At 39.1% G+C, this 21,552-nt stretch overlaps 1 protein-coding gene across 1 annotated transcript in view; it reads right to left on the bottom strand.

The window, feature by feature from the left end:
* Positions 1-1,337, bottom strand: part of SHPRH (SNF2 histone linker PHD RING helicase, E3 ubiquitin protein ligase) — an 81,120-nt gene extending 79,783 nt beyond the window's left edge. The window contains exon 1 of the mRNA XM_011959444.1: positions 971-1,337. The gene's annotated coding sequence lies outside the window, so the exon portion shown is untranslated. The remainder of the gene's footprint in view (positions 1-970) is intronic.
* Between the last annotated feature and the right edge of the window lie 20,215 nt (positions 1,338-21,552).

The following is a 21,552-nucleotide window of genomic DNA, read 5'->3' as shown; positions in this document are numbered from 1 at the left end:
AATGTTGTCTTATGGAAACGAAGCCCACTCGTTACTAAGTACTAGGAAGCTCTTAATGACCCAGGGTTAACATAATCTTTTCCTTTTCTGCAGAAATAATTCCAGCAAGGTGAGAGTATTTTCATCTACTAAATGCTAAAATATGTTAGTTACATAAACTTGAAAAATGCCCTCATAAGAAGCTTTTTCACCACCAAATTGTTTCCCCTAAATCTTACTAGCCTAAACTCTTAATAATAAAAGCTTTAATAATTCTGTAAGTCCAGCTCCTTTCGGGTGGACAAAGAGGATATACAATAGCATCTCTCAAAAGTATTGTATTCTCAATTGCCAGCTTACTAGTTAACTGGTCCTTCAAAGCTCTAGAAAGTGCAGGTTTGCGAGCACGGACATAATTATCACAATACTGCTCAGGACTGCTCTGTCTCCAGCATGTTTACTAATCATAAACTAAATAGTCTTTTTGGTGACAGCAGAGATGTCATGGATCATTTCTATTCAAGAGTTTCATCATTCCTACTAATGCCCACTGGAATAATTTAAAATAACAGTAATAACTTTAAAATTATCTTATTTTGTTCAGAAAAAGCCCCAAGTTCCTTAAGTACAAGTTGGAAGGCATCAAACATCTAGGATTTCTACCTCGTGATAATGTCCAACTACTTGGAAAAAGTGTAAAGCTTCCTGGTCAGTATTTAATAATACTGTATTTATTATACAGTGACCATCAATCATCAAACAACACCCTATCTTCGTTCATAAACCTAGCAACTACCAAACTGTACAATGTGGAAGAGTGGTTCTGAATTCGAATGTAATTAATCTGGCTCCAGAGGTAACGGAGAACTTTGAGTCGGACTGAGAAGCCTCTGCCTCCCCTTTTACTAACACAATGCCGCGCACAAAGAAGGGAGGCGGCCGCCCAGTTCCAGCCTTTGGGGGCAGATCTGCGGCGCACGGTGATACCCACTCAGTTATCTTCCGAAAGACCCACAAGCGGCTCCCGGAGTCTGAGCGGGGCTGTCAGCGCCGGATCGCTCCCAGCAGGCCGAGCAAACAAGCGACCGCGAGGCCGAGGAGCGTGAGGACGGACTCCCGGATCCTAGGGTGGTGGACGCTCGAGACAAACACCGCAGGCCCCAATGCATGAGGAGAAGCATACCCTCCTTTCCCACGACCCCACTTTATCCCCTGAGGGACATGGTGGTCCGGGGTTCGCTAATCCGGTATCGGGAAGGGGTGGGGAAGACTCGCGCAGAGGCTCCCTCTCAGCCCTAGAGCTTCCCGGGCTCCAGGACAACCAGCGTCCTCCCTCCCTGGTAGGGGAGGCCAGAGACCACCTCCCTTCCTCCCTCCCGACCTCTGACCCCTGACCCTCTATCACCCAAGCGCCTACCCAAGCTGGTTCTCCGAGCCTCTTGAGTCTCTTTGCACCAGGCCTGCGCTCCTCTACAGACCCCGCAGATCACGGGCACGTATTCGCCACCCACCGAACATCGGCTTGAGGTGGGCACAAGCCCTTTTTGCGGGATAGTGTAGAGGTTCCCTCGGAGACCCAGAAACCACAGCGCCTAGCTGCCGGGCGCGCGCTGTAGCGTGGGGGTCAAGGCGAACGCGCTCGTCAGAGCACCCCGCCCCCTTTCTCCTGAACTGGCTTCAAGAGTGTCTTCTGCGCAAGTCCACACTGTTAAAGACTCGCTGAGGAGACAGTGGAGTCTCGCGATAGCTCTGCCCCACGCCATTAGAGAATACAGGATGGCTGGATGCCTGAAGTAGGGGGCGGGGCTCCCCTGTGAAGCGAAGAGTGTGTGTGATTTGTAGCTTTAATAAAAGGCAGGGGCGGGCGCAGTGGCTCAGGTCAGGAATCCCACCACTTTGGGAAGCCGAGGCGGGCGGATTTCCTGAGGTCAGGAAATCGAGAATAGCCTGGCCAAGATAGCGAAACCCCGTCTCTACTAAAAATAGAAAAATTAGCCGGGCCTTGTGGTGGGCGCCTGTAGTCCCAGCTGCTCGGGAGGCTGAAGCAGGAGAGGAGAATCGCTTGAACCCACGAGACAGAGATTGAGTAAGCCGAGGTCTCCCCACTTGGCGATAGAGTGAGACTCTGTCTCACCAAAAAAAAAAAAAAAAAAAAGCAGAAAAGAATTCTGCAAAAGCGTCTATTTTGCTGTTATAAAGCAGCCACTAAGTAGGTACGAATAAAGCTTCTCTCCCTCAGAAACAGACATTAAAGGGAAATGTGAATATGTCGTATAAGATGAGAGAAACTATTAAGTACATGTATTGCGCTGAAGCTGGCATTCCACTATTGATCTTTTTTCCTCTCACCTCTTTCTCATAGAAATGAGCTTAACGTTGGAATAACTTTGAGAGGCTTCAGAGTCAGGAGCCTGTGAAATAACTCTCAGGAAACACTGGGGACTCAATGATTAGTTACTGAGTACCTGATAGCAGCATTTCTGCTGTGGAGGCCTTTTGGGTTGTGTGACCACAGAAGCACTTGAACTAAGTTCTTGCCCAAGTGAACATCGGTTGTAGTTGTGGAGACAGTCCCGGGTAGTCCATATTTTACTTAGTATATTCCTTTATCACAGATACGAAGCTGTTTGCATAAGCAAACCCCCACATCCTTTTATTTTGCTTCCCTTTATTGTGCTTTGCAGATAATGTGTTTTTCTATAAATTGAAGTTTTTTGGCAACCCTGACTCAAGCAAGTCTGCCAGCATCATTTTTCAAGCAGCATGTGTTCACTTGCTGTTCATCTGTTGTGGTGATCTACGATTAGTTATCTTTGATGTTACTATTGTAGTTTTTTGGGAGCACCACAAACTCTGCTCATAGAAGATGCTAAACTTAATAAATGTTGTGTGTGTTCTGACAGCTTCACCAATAGCCCCTGTCTCTCTTCCTCTCTTCAGGCCTCCCAATTCTTTGAGACAGAACAATATTGAAATTAGGCCAATTAATGACCCTACAATGGACTCTTTAAGTGTTCAAGTGAAAGGAAGGGTGGCACATCTCTCACTTTAAATCGAAAACTAGACGGAAATGAGTGAGGAAGCCATGTCGAAAGCTGACATAAGCTGAAAAAAGGCCTCCTGTGCCAAAGTTAGCTAAGTTGTGAATGCAAAAGAAAAGTTCTAGAAGGGAATTAAAAGTGCTACTCCAATGAAAACACAAATGATAAGAAAATGAAACAGCCTCATGCTGATACGGAACAAGTTTTAGTGGCCTGAATAAAAGATGAAACCAGTCTCAACATTCCCTTAAGCCAAAGCCTAATCCAGAGCAAGGCCCTAACTCTTTTCAGTTCTGTGAAGGCTGAGAGAGGTGATGAAGCTGTAGCAGAAAAATGTGAAGCGAGCAGAGGTTGGTTCATGAGGTTTAAGAAAAGAAGCCATCTCCATAGCATCAAAATACAAGGTGAAGGAGCAAGTCCTGTTGTAGAAGCTGTGGCAAGGTTTTCAGAAGATGTAGCTAAAATAATTGAAGCATGTGGACACACAAAACAACAGATTTTCCATGTAGATAAAACAGCTTTCTACAGAAAGAAAAAGCCATCTAGGCCTTTCATAGCTTCAAAACTTCACAGGACAGGTTGACTCTCTTTTTAGGGGCTAATGCAGCTAGTGACTTGAATTTGAGGCCCATACTCATTTATCATTCTGAAATTCCTAGGGCCCTGAAGAGTTATACTGGATTTATTCTGCCTGTACTCTATACATGGAAGAACGAAGTGTGGATAACAGCACGTCTGCTTACAACATAGATGTACAGAATATTTTAAGCCCACTGTTGAGACCTACTGCTCAGAAAAAAAAAAGCTGTATTTCAAAATATTACCACTCATTTATAATGCATCTGGTCACCCAAGAGCTCTGATGGAGATGTACAAGGAGATTAATGTTGTTTTCATGCCTGTTAATACAAAACCCATTCTGCAGCCCATGGATTGAGAGTAATTTTAACTTTGACATCTTATTATTTAAGAAGTAAATTTCATAAGGCTATAGATGACATAGATAGTAATTCCTCTGATGGATCTAGACAAAGTAAATTGAAAACTTCTGGAAAAGATCCACTATTCTGGATGTCATTAACAACATTTGAGATTCATGGGAGAGGTTAAAATATCATCAACAGTAGTTTGGAATAAGTTGATTCCAACACCCAGAGACTCAAAGTCTCAGCTTAGAGGGGATTGAGACTTCAATGGAGGAAGTAACTGCAGATGTGGTGGAAACAGCAAGAGAGCTAGAATTGGAAGTGGGGTCTGAAGGTATGATTGAACTGCTGCAATCTCACAGTAAAACTTGAATGGATGAAGAATTGCTTCTTATAGATAAGCCAAGAAACTGGTTTCCTGAGAGGGAAAATACTGTGAACATTGTTGAAATGACAGCAAAATTTTAAAAATATTTCATAAACTTAGTGGACAAAGCAGTCCAGAGTTTGAGGGGATTGACTTGAGTTTTGAAAGAAGTTCTACTGTGGGTAAAATGCCTTCAAAGAGATTGCATATCATGGAGGAATGTTTTGTGAAATAAAGAGTCAATTGCTGCAACCAACCTTGTCGTGTTATTTTAATAAATTGCCACAGCCATCCCAACCTTCAGCAATCACCGTCCTGATCAGTCAGCAGCCATCAACATTGAGGCAAGACTTTTCACCAGGAAGAAGATTAAGACTCAGGCTTAGATGAATATTAGCATTTTTTAGCAATAAAATATTTCTTCAGGTATATACTTTTTTTAGACATAATGCTATTGCACACTTAATACACTACTTTGTAGTGTCAGTGTCACCTTTATATGCACTGGGAAACCAAAAAATATCCTGCGACTTGCTTTTTTGCAATATTTGCTTTATTGTTGTAACCTGGAACAAAACTTGTGATATCTCCAAGGTATGCCTATAGATGGAAATCAGTTACCTTATTCCAGGATTTATGAGGCAAGCTGGAAAAAGTAGTGCTAATGCTGGAACAATGGGCAAGTAGGATCCTCCTTCCTTTGCAAACCAATCATTTTATCAAATACAAGATGATATAACCTTGCTTCTGGAAGTGTAATTTGCAACTTGCTATTTAAACATATATTGTGCTGTGTAAGGTTATCCTTGTTACTTTTATGTCACTTCTCATCATCAGAGCAGAGAATTAGGCCCAAAGTTTGGCTGAGTCTATCCAACTAATGCTAGGCAGAAATATTTAAAAATAACCACAGCATCATTTCACCTTTGTTCACCTTGATTGTGGTAATTTATATATGTAATCATGGTAATGTCCATTCAAGATATTAAGCTTCAGATCCAGTTGTCTGTTGTACGGAGATGCAATTTCAACTGTAGAGATGGAATTCTGTACACTGCCATTCAGTGATTATAATGAAACAAAATTCTTTTAAATTTTCCAGTGTTCAATCCCATATTTACCAAATGCTCTGCATATTCTTTGAAAAATTTCTCTATGGAACATGTTTTTCAATATTAGAATCATCAGAGCTAATTTCAGAAAACATCATTCATGATTGCATCTTGGCCCTCTGGCAGCTCCCAGCTATGAGACACCTGTTCACCCCTGAGTACACTGAGTTCATCCACCTATTAGATGCTAGTGATCTAATGACATTCCGCAAATCAGAATGAACTGATTGGACATCATGCATCTTGACAGCGAATAACTCAGTATTCATGGAGTTCATCTGCTCCTTCTTGAAACTATAATATGAGATCAATCAGACCACTTTCTTCCTTGTGTGGTCTCACTAACTTTAGCTGTAGATTCATTTTCTTCTGGGGACAGTGGCTTTATTGTAGCCATACCCCTAACTGGGGCATCTATTTTACAAATGAATATTCTAAGTTGTTCTTAAGGAGGAGGACTAGTTGAGAGGGAGTAGAGGAGTTAAGGCAAATTTAACTCCCTTTAGGGACAGAAACAAGATAAATGATGCTTTACCAGTGAAGAACTTTATATTTCACAAAGTCCTTTTATATTTATTTTTCCATTTGGTTCCTAGACTAGTAATAGGCTTTTAAAATTTCCATTTTACAGGAGAGCAATCTGAGACTCAGAAATTTGGTAATTTGCCACAATTTAGCTGTAAAAGAACAAGAGGACCTAAAACTCTTGATTCCTCTGTCTAGGCTATTGTCTCATTACTAAATAATGTTGTCTATCAAATAAAAATATACAACTGAAGGCAAGAGATGTGTCATTACTTAGTGACATAGGGCTTGTATATCAACAATAAGGATCATTCAGTACCAACACTGTGTTCTTCTGAATACATCATTAACAAAATGACTAGAGAAATTTATTCCGTATTCCACCTACCTTTGCCAGCGCTCTAGAAACAAAGTAGGTGGCCACCCATTATGATTGGGGATTCCCAAAGATGACTCCTTATTGCCAATTCCTACTACCAACCTGTCTTGAGACTGCTTTCCCTTATTCTGACAGATTGAAAATAATTAGGATCAAAATCTCCACTATTCTGGAATGAATTACAATGTCCAAAACCACTGTTAAAAAGCATGTAGTACTAAAAAAAGAGTGGGAAGAAAAAATGTGGTCTTGGAAAATTGGTGCTACCGGGGTCATCAGCTATGCTGAAAGGAGTGATATCAGATCAACCAAACATAAAATGGTACCAAGGGTCAGACATGCTTTGCAGGAGCATAAGCAGGATATATCAGGGACAGGAGGTGTGCGAACTGAACCCAAATCCCCATTTTAAGAACTTTACAGCTTTTACCTAGACTAGGCCTGGATAGATTTAATTTTTAATTTTCAATTTCATTTTTTCTTGATGATTTACAAGTTGGATTGGTTTCAAAGTCCAAAGTTTGTTCTGTCTCCCCTGCTGCAAGCTCAACCTGAAAACTAAAAACTCAAGCTGTGTTCCTTCTGCCTCCCATAACTTCTAAAGCAAAACTTGTAGTCTGTACACAAAATGCTGCATTGGACATGAACCTATGACAGTATTTGTTTTAGGTGTGAATAAAGCAACGATTTAAATTAGGTAAAAGCAAGAAGGTTGAAGGTGAATCTGCTGGTAAGGAAAGATGGGAGATTATATTCAGTGTTTAACAATGAAGATAGTATAATCTGTATCATAGGCCCTCCTTCCCGCTATCCCAGGTCCTCCCCACCCTCCTTACCCAACTGTTACTTTTTCCCCTAAGGCGTGTTTTTCAATTAATCTTGTCAGTAAGGTGTTAGGCATTAAGGAATAGGAATATTGTAGGCGACTCTGTCAATGCTTATGACTCTGAGTAATATTCATTATGCAGTTTTGAGATCTACAAGTAAAATATTCTTTGAGTATTTCAAGGGTCACTATCATGTGTCATTTTGAAGTACAAAAATAGTAGATAGCATTTTCAAAATGAATCTAAGACCTCAAGAAATCTTACTCATAATAACGTTAACATAAAATGATGCTTGCCAGGAAATGAAGAATCTTTCCAAAACTTCCATCCACTAGCAGGGCAGCACCATGCTCAGACTTCAGCATTTGTGTGTTGTTTAGGTCACCTTGGGACAATGGCAAAATTAGGTTTGAATTCCATTTCCTTTAAGCTCTGTTAAATTTCTGAACTCCTCATTAGGGCTTTAAATAAATTTAAATAAGTATTTTTAAATACCACACAATAATAGTATTTAATTACTAATTATGTTCTTTGTCTGTTTATTTGTTTGTTTTTTGGGATGGAGTCTTACTCTGTCTCCCAGGCTGGAGTACAGTGGTTCTATCTCAGGTCACAGTGACCTCCACCCCCTGGGTTCAAGCGATTCTCTTGCCTCAGCCTCCTGAATAGCTGGGCTTACAGGTGCACACCACCACACCTGGCTAATTTTTATATCTTTTAGCAGAGACGGGGTTTTGCTATGTTGGCCAGTCTGGTCTCAAACTCCCAACCCCAAGTGATCGGCCTGTCTCAGCCTTCCAAAGTGCTGGGATTACAGGTGTGAGCCGCTGGACCCGGCCTAATTATGATCTTATGCCATAACACCCGCATGTTGACTATGAGTTCCTGAGAGTTCATTTTTTAAAAATTAACCAAACCATCCAACCATCTCAAGTAACTCCAGTGAAACCAATACAGCAACAGATGTTTGAGAACCACTTGAGCAGATGATCTCCAACTTATGAACTAATTGATTCCTGGATGGCTAAAAAACCAAGCTCATGTAAATCAAACCCTCATTTCCTGTAGCCACAATGTTATAAACTGGGACTTCCTTCCTGGAAATCCATTTCGTACCTTTAACATACCAATAGTGTCATGAAAATAAATAGAAAATAAGCATCCATAAATACAGGTGTTAACAACCATATCTTAAGTACAAGAAACAAAACTCCTAACTGGAAATTATATCCTAAATAATGTTTTGAGAAAATTTTCAGCATTGATTAAAATGCCTGAAGTGTCTTAAGACATGATTTCAAAGAAGTTAGGACTGAAGATGTGTTTTTTAAAAAATAAATATTTCAGAAATGAGTGATTTTAGGCATTCTTCATGTTCCCAAAGATTGTTGAATTACCTTAAAATTTGGAGACATCTGAATTACTCAGCCTTTTGAGTAATTGTTATTTTAATGAAGTCTTCTCTAGCTATATAATATGGTTCTCTATTTTATGACAATACTCAGTTTTTAAAATGATATTTCTCTTGTCCAGAAGGAAAAGAATAGAGCCACGAAGACAGATTTAAACGTAATTGTCCAGTGGGTTCAAATAGAATGAATGGACAAGGAAGACAATTCACCAGTTGTGTTGTGCTGATGGGAATCACTTTTCTGGATGGGTCAGACAGTGTAAAGCTTTCTAATTTTCCCAAATGATAATAAAGAGATTTGGGTGCCTCAATTATTTCCCTCCTTTCCTGTGGGTACTGTAAATATAATAGCTAGTTGTGAGTTCATGAAGTAAAGGTGAGTTGCAAAAGTAAAGGTCAAAGAAGTTTCCTTAGGATTCACGTCATGTAGAGCTCTTTTTTCCCTTTCAAATAGAAAAAGCATACAGAGACTGGGTGCAGTGGCTTATACCTGTAATCCTAGCACTTTGGGAGACCAAGGAAGGCAGATCATGAGCTCTGGAGTTCGAGAGCAGCCTAGCCATTATGGTGAAACCGTGTCTCTACTAAAAATACAATAAAACAAGCCAGGCATGGTGGTGTGCACCTGTAGTCCCAGCTACTCGGGAGACTGAGGCAGGAGAATTGCTTGAACCCAGGAGGTGGAGGTTGCAGTGAGCTGAGATTGGGCCACTGCACTCCAGCCTGGGTAATAGAGGGAGACTCCATCTCGAAAAGAAAATAAAAAAGAAAGAAAGAAAAAGAAAAAAGATACAGAATCAGACCCTTGTCAACGACACTGAAATTTAATGGGGAAAATCATAAAGATAAATTTTATCAGAGTGTTCATATATTCTGCAATATGGGGTGAGTATTTCCTAGCCAAGGGCATATTTCTCAAATTTCTGTAGAATGAATCAGACTCGGCCGGGCGCGGTGGCTCAAGCCTGTAATCCTAGCACTTTGGGAGGCCGAGACGGGCGGATCACAAGGTCAGGAGATCGAGACCACCCTGGCTAATACGGTGAAACCCCGTCTCTACTAAAGAATACAAAAAACTAGCCGGGCGACGAGGCGGGCGCCTGTAGTCCCAGCTACTTGGGAGGCGGAGGCAGGAGAATGGCGTAAACCTGGGAGGCGGAGCTTGCAAAAAAAAAAAAAAAAAGAATGAATCAGACTCTGCAGACAGGTTAAAATCTTTGACCCAACACTAGCTTCATGTCTTTGGGAAACTCATTTCTCTTTTTGAGTCACAATTTAAGAAGTATAATGGGAATATAAACACCTTCTTTAAGTGTATTATATACTGTATACACATTTGCTCGTAAGCAAGGTAGAATTTTTTTTTTTTTTTTTTTGGCAGTTTTCAGAACTGAAGCTCAGAAAAGCAAAAAAGAAAAGAGCTCATGGTCAGGGTTTTTCAGCCTCAGTGTTGTTGACATTTCACATCAGATAATTTGTTATGATGGGCTCTCCTGTGCATTGTAGGATGTTTAGGAGCATCCCTAGTCTCTACCCACTAAATGCCAGTAGCAGCCCCCCACCACAGTCGTGACCATCACAAATGTCCCCAAACACTGCCAAACATCCTCTAAGGGATAAAATCGCCTCTGGTTGAGAATCACTGAGTTAGATACCTGTATCTTTGAATCCTCAGCACCTACCAGATTACCTTGCAGACAGTAAGTGTTTAATAAATATTTGTGTTAATGTAAGGGTTCATAACTGGGTTTTGTTGGCAGGTAAATACCACTGATATAGACTTTGAAACTTTCATCTTTGGGTGCAATATTCCGATGCTTTGGCATCATGTCCACTCTTAAAATAAAATTTGTCTAAATTATACCTATCTTTTCTAAACAGATCTTGATAAGTGAAATGAGCTTATTTACTCTTTTTGTATGCTTTTCTTGTATATTTCTTAATGTTTCATATTTACTCACTAAGTTATATGATAGATACTATGGTGATTCATTTTCTATACCTCAGCCAATGCCAATAGTAATCCATACAGTGCAACTGACTTTGATGTAATTTCACAGGTATGACTTGACTTCATCTAAATATTTTCTTTTCATAAGTTACTATAATTATTATATCAATTTAAAGTCTTTATAAAGCTGGCATCTTTTTAAAAAATCTTAGATTATTAAATTGATGGATGTTTTCGATTAAACAAATTTTCATGTGGCCAGAGAAAAAGGTATGATGATTTACTCAGGATTGAAAAATCCTTGGAATGATATGGAGGATTTGCATTTACTGTATTGGGAACCACAAATATACTGTGTTATCCTGGATTCTAAAAGGACACATTGAAAAATTGTGTTTTAAATTATTAAAGCTAGAATGTGAAAATGTCAATAGATATTTAATATTGATAACAATTAATATTATCTGTTAACAATAGATAATTAACATTAATTAGTATTATCAATAGATAATGTTAACCTAACTTCTTCTGTGGTGGTAAATTTTGTGGAATATGGAAAACTGTCTAAAGTTACTCTCTTTAGAAGTAACTCTCTTAAGATTTTTATTTTTGCTTGATTCTATCTTGGAAAGTTGCTAATAGTTTATTTTGGGGGGTTTATCTAAGGAAGGAGTAGAGTTCTGGGCACGTAGGAGGCACAGAGTAAATTTCGTTGTGCTACTCCCTATTCTTGATTCTTCCCAGTCCGACGTCTACTTGATGACCAAGTTCTGACCATGAACTTTCATTTTTACTCTCATTATGCTAGTTCATATTGCCTTAGTCCATATTTCCACTGGAGCACTGCAACAGATTAAAGGTCACCCTGCCTCAAGTCATGTGCCTCTCTACTCAACTCCTTTCCACATGTCAGTATTATTTTTTTAAACATATCTGATTAAATTATTTCTTGTTCTTACTATTCAATAACTCTGCATTTCCTTCAAGAGGAAGTCTAAATTCGCTTGATCAGTAATGAGTTTTCTGTCCTGGCTTCTACCTATCTGCCTTTCTTTATCTTTCATTACATTCTTGGATTCTGTACTGAAACCATACTGTGTTACTTGAAGCTCCTCTAGCATTATTTTCTCCTCTCCAGCTATGTATACATGCTTCTACTTCTGTCTATAATAATCTCATCCATGGCCGGGTGTCGTGGCTCACACCTGTAATCTCAGCACTTTGGGAGGCCCAGGCAGGCAGATCATGAGGTCATGAGATTGAGTCCATCCTGGCTAACACAGTGAAACCCTGTCTCTACTGAAAATATGAAAAATTAGCCAGGCGTAGTGGTGCATGTCTGTAGTCCCAGCTACTCAGGAGGCTGAGGCAGGAGAATTGCTCGAACCCAGGAGGCAGAGGTTGCAGTAAGCCGAGATCGTGCCACTGCACTCTAGCCTGGGAGACAAAGCGAGACTCTGTCTCAAAATAAAATAAAATAAAATAAAATAAAATAATGCCATCCAATTCAGGCCAGCTCACAACTTTTCACTCCTTTCAAACTCACTGGGCCTTGTTTCAGACTACCTTGCCTTGATTTTCCTAGTGTGAGTTACTGTGCTTCTTTTTTGTTTTTTCAGTGCATTGTGGAGGTACCTCTCATGACATTTTTGGCACTGTACTATAATTGGCTATTTACTCGTTTGTCTCATTTTTAGTAGATTGTAGTCTCCTTGAGGGCAAGGGATATGTCCTATTCATCACTGAATCCTCATTAACAGGGAGCCAACTCAGTCAATAAATTTAAGTTCTTCTTTTTCTTCTGTTCCAGGTTAGCATCAGAGGATGTATTTACTCTGAACATGATATGTTCAGCTTGATTTTCTGGATTCTGGAGGTTGATGTCAAGAATTGTAAAAATGATTCTGATTTTAGTGAGTGACCTTATCCTGAGGGTGAGAGAACTGCCTGTTGGAGGGGCTAACGTGTTTGCCTCTGTCAAAATTATACTGTCAGCCTAGCTGACTGCCCTGTTGAAAAGTATTTATCTTAATATAAAAAAAGTAGACATCTCTTAGCTAGTACTGTCGAATAGAAATATAATGTGAGCTACATATGTATTTTAAATTTTCTAGTAGCCAGATTTAAAGAGTAAAAAGGAATAGGTGAAATTAGTTTTATTAATAATTAATTAATAAATTTTATTTAGCCCATTATACCCAAAATATTATCATAGTGTAATTGTTATAATTGCATTTTTATTGTAACATGTAATCAGTATAAAAGTTCTTAATGAGATATTTTATATTCTTGGGTTTTGTACTTGATCTTTGTAATATGGTTTCGATTTTATTCCTATAGCACATCTCAGTTTAGCCACTTTCAAGCACTTAAGAACCTCATATGGCCAGTGGCTACCATATTGGACAGTGTAGCTTTAAAAGCTTAAGTAGAACATGTTAACATAAAACAGGACTGCATAACATTTCCGGGTTTTCCTTCAGAATCCTTGATGCTGAACTGAGATGTCTGCCCCTTAGTGAAGGAGAAGACCAATGAACAGGAGGTCACAGGATTGGATAATAAGAAGAGTGAGGAAATACACATGAATGGCATCATGGATCTGGTAGGTCTCAAGAAGCAAAATCCAAACAGGGAAAGTTCTCTTAATCATGTTTGACTAAGGGCCAGATGGCCCGATGTAGCAGTTTCTAGACTGTGTGAGATGCCAACAAAGGTTCCAGGGAGAAGGATTAAGTGGCCAAATGTGTCTGACTAATAATAGGTTAAGTAGGTGGAGGTGTAGCAGATTTTTTTCCCTGAATGATTTGCAATAGTTTAAAAAATATATATATGTATATTTAAAATTATACAGGTAGTCCATGAATGTATTCACTTAAAAAATTGAAATATTATAAAATCTCTCCTAGATGCCTAATCCCGTTACCTACCCAAAGTGTGTATCATCCCAAATTTTATTGCTGTGTTGGAAAAGATCTTTCTAGATCTTTTTCTGTATATTTACTAACACACATATGCACTTAGAAATACTTAGAGTGTTTTCTGTTGGATCATATCATAATGGTGCTCCTCTTTTTTCATTTAACAGTATATCTTGGATTTCCATATTAGACACACATACACACACATACACACACACATGTACACACACACATAGCAAGTCAGGGTTTCAGCATAAAATAGAATGCGATTCAAATGGTTCAAGAGACTTTAGTGAGGAGTCCACTACAGAAGAATTGGCAGAATTGAGGGAGCTAACATGAGAGAGTGAGCCACCCAGAAACTAGCAACAAGGGAAGCTGTTATTAGCCCAAACTTGAAGGGAGAAGGAGAAATAATATTACTTAGAGAGAGAGCTGGCTGTCCAAAGGGAGCTGGAGTCTTAGAGGGACGCAGCTGTGATCAGAAATGAGGTACCAAGCAGGGAGAGAACAGGTGAGAAATGGTCTGACCTGTCTTCCTATCTTCTACTGGTATCTCCTGTTGGCTGAGTATCATGGAAAGCCAGCTGTGATGCAGCTCAGGTGATGAGTTTATAGGAATCAATCTCTCAGGGAACAGTTTAGAGCAGAGAAAGGCAGAAAATGTCTCTTGGGATGGAGAAGAAATGGAGACCAACCGTCATTATTGCCTTTTTTTTTTTAGATGGAGTCTCACTCTGTCACCAAGACTGGAGTGCAGAGAGGTGTGATGTCTGCTCACTGCAACCTCCACCTCCTGGGTTCAAGCGAGTCTTCTGTCTCAGTCTCCCGCGTAGCTGGGATTACAGGTACCCGCCACCACATCTGGCTAATTTTTGTATTTTAGTCGAGATGGGGTTTCACCATGTTGACTAGGCTGGTCTCGAACTCCTGACCTCAAGCGATCCACCCTCCTCAGCCTCTCAAAGTTCTGGGATTACAGGCATGAGTCACTACACCCAGCCTAGACAACTGTCATTATTGCCTTTCAAAGTTACTATGCCAGTTATTCTCCAGCCATCAGTATGTGAGAATACCTATGTCCCCATAGAGCTGCGAATGCTGGAGATCAAAGATTCCAGGGCTTTTCTTAGCTATTTGACCTTGGATTTCTTTTTTTTTTGTTCCTAAAATGCTAGTAACATCTTGTTGACAAAATATATATTGGGAAACATGCATCTACTAGTTAGACTAATCTTTGGGACCATCCACTTAACAGCTGTGTGACTTTGATCAAGTTCCTTAACTGCTCTGAACTTCAGTTTCCTGGAATTAATAATATCTACTTAGCAGGGTTCTTGAAAAGACTAAATGTACTTAGGACAGTATCTGACCCATGGTAGAAAGAGAAAGTGGTAGCTAAAAATAGGGATTGGGGGAAGAGAACGTGTTTTACCAGGTTTTTAAAGAGCAATCTCTTTTTTGATTCTTAACTTTTCTACCAAAATGTCCCTGTGGTCAGAGAAAGGTCTGCGGTGCCATAGGAGCCTGAAGATGTGTTCTTTGAAGCCATCTAGCACACTTGTGAAGTGGGTTTTATCTTTTAAAAATCACATAAGTAGGCCGGGCACAGTGGCTCATGCCTGTAATCCTAGCACTTTGGGAGGCCAAAGCTGGCAGATTGCTTGATCCCAGGAGTTTGAGACCAGCCTGGACAGCATGGCACTCTATTAAAACATTTCACTCTATTAAAAAAAAATTAGTGAAAAGCATATAAGTATTATGTTCAAATCAATAATATATTTTCTAATTTAATTGTCCAAATATTAATTACATTTTAATTTTACCCAAGACTTCATTTAAAAAAATTACCATTTTTGCATGAAGCCTTTGGGCAAAATTTGTGAACAAGAAGATATGCCTTCTTTATACCATAGTTTCAAAGTAAATTGCTAATTATGTTACATTGAGGAACTCAGCTAAAAGCAGTGCTGCCTTATTTATTTAAAAATTACTTCTGAGCGGAGGCAGAAGTTTCAGTGAGCCGAGATTGCACCACTGCTCTCCATCCTAGGTGACAGAGAGAGACTCTGTCTAAAAAAAAAAAAAAAAAGAAATTGCTTCTGAGCATATGTTGAATGTGAGGCACCATGCTAGAAACTCGGAATAAAATGGCAAAATAGACAAAATTTTTCTCCTTAAGGAACTTAGAGTTGAATTGGTGTAGGCAGATAATAACAAACAAATCAACACAGAAGGAGAATGATTGTAGAAGTGGTATTTACTCTGGAGAATTTTATGAAGAACTCATATAATGGGCTGAAATTTTAATAGGATGATTTATTTTATTTTAAATAAGATGGTTAGAAAAGGTTTTTCTGAGGAATTATCATTTTAGCTGAGTCCTAAAGAATGAGAATAAGCCAGTTACTCTAGGCACTTTTAGGCAAAGGGGATTGCAAGAGTAAGGGTTCCGGGTGGAAGAAGTTATTGGCATATTCAAAGAACAAAGAGGATGTGTTTGTTGTGCAGTAGATACTTGAGGTAGTGTCATGTGAAAAGGAATGAGTAGGGAGAAGCCAGATCATGTGAGTCTTTGCAGATCATGGTAAGGCATTTGAATTTTATTCTATAGGCAATCTAAAGATGGTAAAATTTTTAATCAGGGAAGTTATATTATTTGAATTTCAAAGTTATTTTGACTGTCATATGGATAATGGATCAGAGAGGCATAAAACGGGAAGAGAGGGACCGGTTAGAAAGTGCACTGGAAGAATGTAAAAGGAGCAGGTAGAGAGAAGTAAGTGGATTTAAAATATATTTGGGAGGCAAAATTGACAAGATTTTGTAATAGAATGGATGGGGGGGAATGAGAAAAGGAGGAGTCAAGGATGACATCGTTTTGAACTTGAGCAAGTTGAGTCAATGATAGTGACATTTGCTGAAATGGAGAAGATTTGGAAGAAGACGAAGGTTTGTCTTCTTGATGGACATATTAAGTGTGAAATGACTGTTAAAATATCCACAAGAGTATCTCAGGGAGCAGATAATTGTACATAGGTAGAAGGAGTCATTATCCCAGTGGGTCTAATCACCTGGAGGGTTTGTTGAAACATCAGTTGCTGGGGACCACCCTTAGAGTTTCCAGTTCAGAAGCTGTGAAGTGAGAGCTCTGGAAAACACGCTTTTCTAACAAGTTTCCAGGTAATACTGATGGTGCTGGTTTTGGAGCCACATTTGAGAACCGCTACATGAATATGAAAGTGGGCCGGGCGCAGTGGCTCACACCTGTAATCCCAGTGCTTTGGGAGGCCGAGGTGAGTGGATCATGTGGTCAGGAGATCGAGACCATCCTAACTAACATGGTGAAACCCTGTCTCTCCTAAAAATACAAAAAAATTAGCCATGCATGGTGACAGGCATCTGTAGTCCCAGCTACTTGGGAGGCTGAGGCAGGAGAATGGCATGAACGAGGAAGGCAGAGCATGAGCTTGCAGTGAGCCGAGATCGCACCACTGCACTCCAGCCTGGACGACAGGGTGAGACTCCATCTCAAAAAAAAAGAAAAGAAAGAAAAGAAAGTGGATGACATTACCTAAAAAGAGAATAGAGAACGTGGGTAAGGAAACAAAAAGGACATGGTATCAGGCCTGGGACCTTCAAATTTTAGATGCTAGGATAGAGAGTTATCCAATTTTTGACATTATCCTCTTCCAAACCTCAAGTAAACTTATTTCTCTGGGTTCCTAACAGCTAGGAAAAAACAGGAAGTTCTTAACTTTAAAGTAGTAATTGAGGAATTTTAACAGTTTGAATGACCCTCATCAAAAAAAGATTCATTTGTAATAAAATTGATATATATTTCATTGCATTTCAATCCATTCAAAAGGAATTATTTATGTAGGAAAAGTTTTTAGCCAAACAATATGAAAATGGCCAGAATTTTTTGCTTGCCCCAAATATTTTGAACAGAGAGGTTTTGAATTTTGATTTACAAAGTTGTGGGAGATAATGTTTTCCCTGTTTTACCAGAGACCAGTGAAGAAGTTCATGTTGCTTTAATGCCTATTTTCTCCTGTGCAGAATATTTGTTCAATTTCTTTCCGGTTGGATGTGATGTATTAAAATCAACCTGAAAAGCATAGATTTGTCTCATTAAGGGGGATAATTCATAATGGATATGTTGGCAGAAATGAAATATTTAATCAACTATTTAAAATAAATCCAAAACATCAGTGATTATTACACTGATTACAAAAGAAACATCATTTTATGTAGGACAGCATATTTATGAAAATGTGCTTTCAGTTATTTTGAATACAGATATGCATTTATAAAACATTTCAGATTGATTAAGGTTTCTCTACCCTAAAGGACCAGTTTTAGTTATTAAATTTCTCATTATCCTCATCCCTTTGATGGTGCACATTTCAAGGAGATCTAATAGAATATTTCTAAAGTGACTGCTGGCTGTAAAAAGTTATTAGAAAATTTAAGATATTGAAATGAATGATGGGAAAAACCCTATATTTGCAGATGTAAATAAACTTTGCTTTTAGATTCTTGTACCATATGCTTTATTTTCTAATTAGAGATAAATATAACTACATAAAATCAACAAAAAGTTGCATTGCTGTTATCTCTATTTTATGAGTTATTTTACTATTTCAGTTTTCTTTTAAAACCTGGTATATTAAAGTCATTTGTAGCAAGTATCAAAATACCAATCTAGACAGATTTCCTAACTTAGTCTGAGCTTGTCCTTATAATTTGATATCCTTCAATTTCTTAAGAAATTTGGATGCTTTGCACTTACGGAATCAAGTCTCACAGGAAAGTGTTCATCATCCACGTTTTGAAGAAAAATGCTGTGGCTTGGTAGAGACCCTGCCTGAAAGTTATAGGAGGATTTGTTAGTTTAAAATAATGCACACAAGAAGTCAAAATATACATGGCCAATTTCTCTACAGAGTTGAGTTCTCTGCTACTTTATTGCTAATATAATACCAAGGAAAGTATATGAGGTCTATTTGGCAGGAGCACCATAGACGGGTACTGTAAGAATACCTGCAATATAAGAATAATTTAGAGAATACAGGAAATCCACACCCCTTCCTCTATCTCTAAATTGTTCCCTTTTAGCCGTGTTCTTGGTGTTTGAAACTGTGTTAGTATACAAATATTTATTTGAATTAAGATATCATATATGCAGAAATCCTTGACACATGATAAATACTGTTCAGTAAATATTTTACAGAATTGTCTGTCAAACACTACAAATTGTTGGGAACATAAAGTTGAATGAGATAGCATCTTTGTCAATGTTCTCACTGTCTAGTAAGAAAGGCAAACCTGTTAAAAACTGTGTAATGAACTTTTGTATGTGATATGATAGAAATGCAGAATATTGTGAGGGCACAAATGAGGGTATGATAAACTCTATTTGTTGGGATGTTTAGAAATTCCTTCATAGAGGAAATGATAATTGTGTGTTGAAGGATTAATAGGTATGTTCCAGGTAAACAGGGATCTATGGTATCCTAGACAAGAAGAGCCTCTTAAATCTGGAAGGCCTGGAGATGGAAAGCAGACTGCATTATTTGAAGAGATTGCAAGCTGCTGGACACACGGGGAATGAAAAGTGAAAATGAAGAGGTGGTGAGGCATGGACAAAAGATGAAGTAAGATAGGAGAGTAGCTAAGGGTTTGAGTATGGAAACATTTTATACCATGACAAGGCATTTGGAATTTATCCCATTATCCATATAGAGACATGGAATGATTTTAATCAGGGAAGTGATATGATCAGTTTTGTGTCTTACATAATTCTAATCATGTTATGGAAGATGGAACAGTTGGGAAGACTGGAGACAGAGAGACCCTCAGAGCACCATTGCAGCTGGGGAACTCAAGTATGGGAAGGAGCTGAACTAAGACAGCAATGGAGAGGAGAGGAGCTGTTGAGAGTTGGGCAGTGCTTTTCACAGAAATAAGTATATCAGCAGGTCCAATTTGGAGAGAAAGGTGATTTCATCTTTGGCTGTGTTGAGGCTCAGGTATTAGTGGCCACCCATTCACATAGGGGCACTTGATTTAGATGAGTTGAATGACCAAATGAATGACTACATGAGAATGGGGCTAGCAGAAATCCTGGGCTGAAAATAGAGATGTCATGAGCACATAGTTGGTAGTTGAAGTCCAGGGAAAGGCAAAGTAAATCAGTGACAATTTGTAAATCAGTGACAATTTGTAAATCAGGAAGTGATGAGGACTAAGAATAGAACCCTGGGGAACACCACTAAATAAAGAGCAAATATAGGAGTAAGAGCTTAAATGGAGACTGAGAAAATATGAACTGAGTGATAGGATGGGAAACCCAGAAAGCATAAAGTCACGGATACCAAGTGGGGAGAGAGTTTTAATGATGAGGGAACAGTCAGCAGTTAAATGCTAGGGAGAGGTCAAGTATACAGGAACTGAAAAGATCCTATGGATCTTTTAGGAGGCCACTGATGACTTTTTCTTGGAGAATTGAAGTAACAGTGAAAGGGGAACTTGTTTGCAGTAGGGCTGAAGATTGAATAAGAGGTGAAGAGAAGGGGTCATCCAGTGTAAAGTCTTCTTTCTTGGAGGTGGTTGTGAGGGTTGAAGAAGAATCTAGGATCAATGGAAGAATTTTTGTTTACATCTTAAATTGTTTATTTTAATTGGAGAGAATCTTGAGAATGATTATAGGAAGAGGCTCAAGGGAAAGATGCATCAAAGGGAGAAGATGAAAATAAAGAGAGATGTCCTAGAACTGGTATGATGCAAAAGCACAAAAGGGAACAGCCTCAAATAAGATTTCTATGTGATTCTTGCTGGAGTTTGAAGTCCATTTCAGCCTTCAGCTCCATGGTCTCCCCAAATAGGGATTCATCCTGGGCTATTCATTCTGTTCCCAGGCAAATCTACCTAAAACCAGCACTGACCCAGGAATGAGGAGACCTGGATTCTAGTCTCACATCTTGTCCCTCTGAGTTTTATAATTCTGGGTAAGTCACTTAACTTCCATGGCCCTCAGGTTTCTTATTTTTTGAAACTATACCAGTTGAGTAGGCTTTTTCCAGGTCTCTCTTTCTGTTTCTTTGACTGTTCTTGCATGCTAAAATATAAACATATTTGTTAACTGGTAACGGCTTAAAAGGCATCAGTCTTCAGGGTCATTTGTATTGTAATAGTGTTTAAAACCTTTCAGAAAAGTTCTAACAATGTGGATTCCTGATACAAACAAGAAGGGGGAGATTTTGGCGGGCATTATAGCTTCCTGGTACCCTGGAAATCATACCATGTAGACACTTTTTCTCATGTACGTAGAATTGGCCCTGCTTGCTTGTGTTTAAGATGAGAAGCAAGCTAAAGAACATTCATTACAGTCATTACAGTTTGTCCCAGACCTTGGTAATAGTAACTTTTCAAGCCTACTGGTAGTAACAGCTAATGATAACTACATCCTGCCAAAAATTCCTTGTCAAGCCAAAATGTTGGAGTCATCCCTGATTCTTATTTTCTTAAATTTCATCCCATGTTCAGAAAATGATGTTGGCTCTACCCATAACATACATCTAGGGACTGATCATTTCTCATTATCTCTACTGCTACCAGCCTGGTCTAATTAAGGCAACATTATCTTTTGTCTGGATTATTGTAGTAGTCTCCTAACTAGTCTCACTGCTTGCTCTCATGCCTCCCTACCATGTATTCTTATCAAAGCAGCCAGACTTATCTCATTAAATCATAAGTCAGATCTTTCCTCTGCTCACAGTCTTTCAATGACTCCCTGTTTCAAAACAAACAAACAAACAAACAAACAAACAAAAAACCCCCCAAAAAACCAACAAACCCTAATGGCCTACAAGGCCCTACATGAGCTGGTTTCCCATTTCCCGTTCCCTACTGCTCTTTCCCCCACTCTCTCTGTTCCAGACAAAATGACTTCCTGGCATGTCTTCAGTCACACTGGGTACCCTCAAGCCCTAGGGCCTGTCACCGGATGTTTCTTCTGCTTGGAACACTTTCACCAATGTATTCTCAAGGGTAACTCCCTCAACCCCTTCAAATCTTTGTTCAGATGTCACCCTCTCAATGAAACCTG

The sequence above is a fragment of the Colobus angolensis genome, unplaced genomic scaffold (genome assembly GCF_000951035.1).
Source record: "Colobus angolensis palliatus isolate OR3802 unplaced genomic scaffold, Cang.pa_1.0 Scaffold493, whole genome shotgun sequence".
Lineage (NCBI taxonomy): Eukaryota > Metazoa > Chordata > Mammalia > Primates > Cercopithecidae > Colobus > Colobus angolensis.
This window is presented reverse-complemented; position numbering and strand designations above follow the sequence as displayed.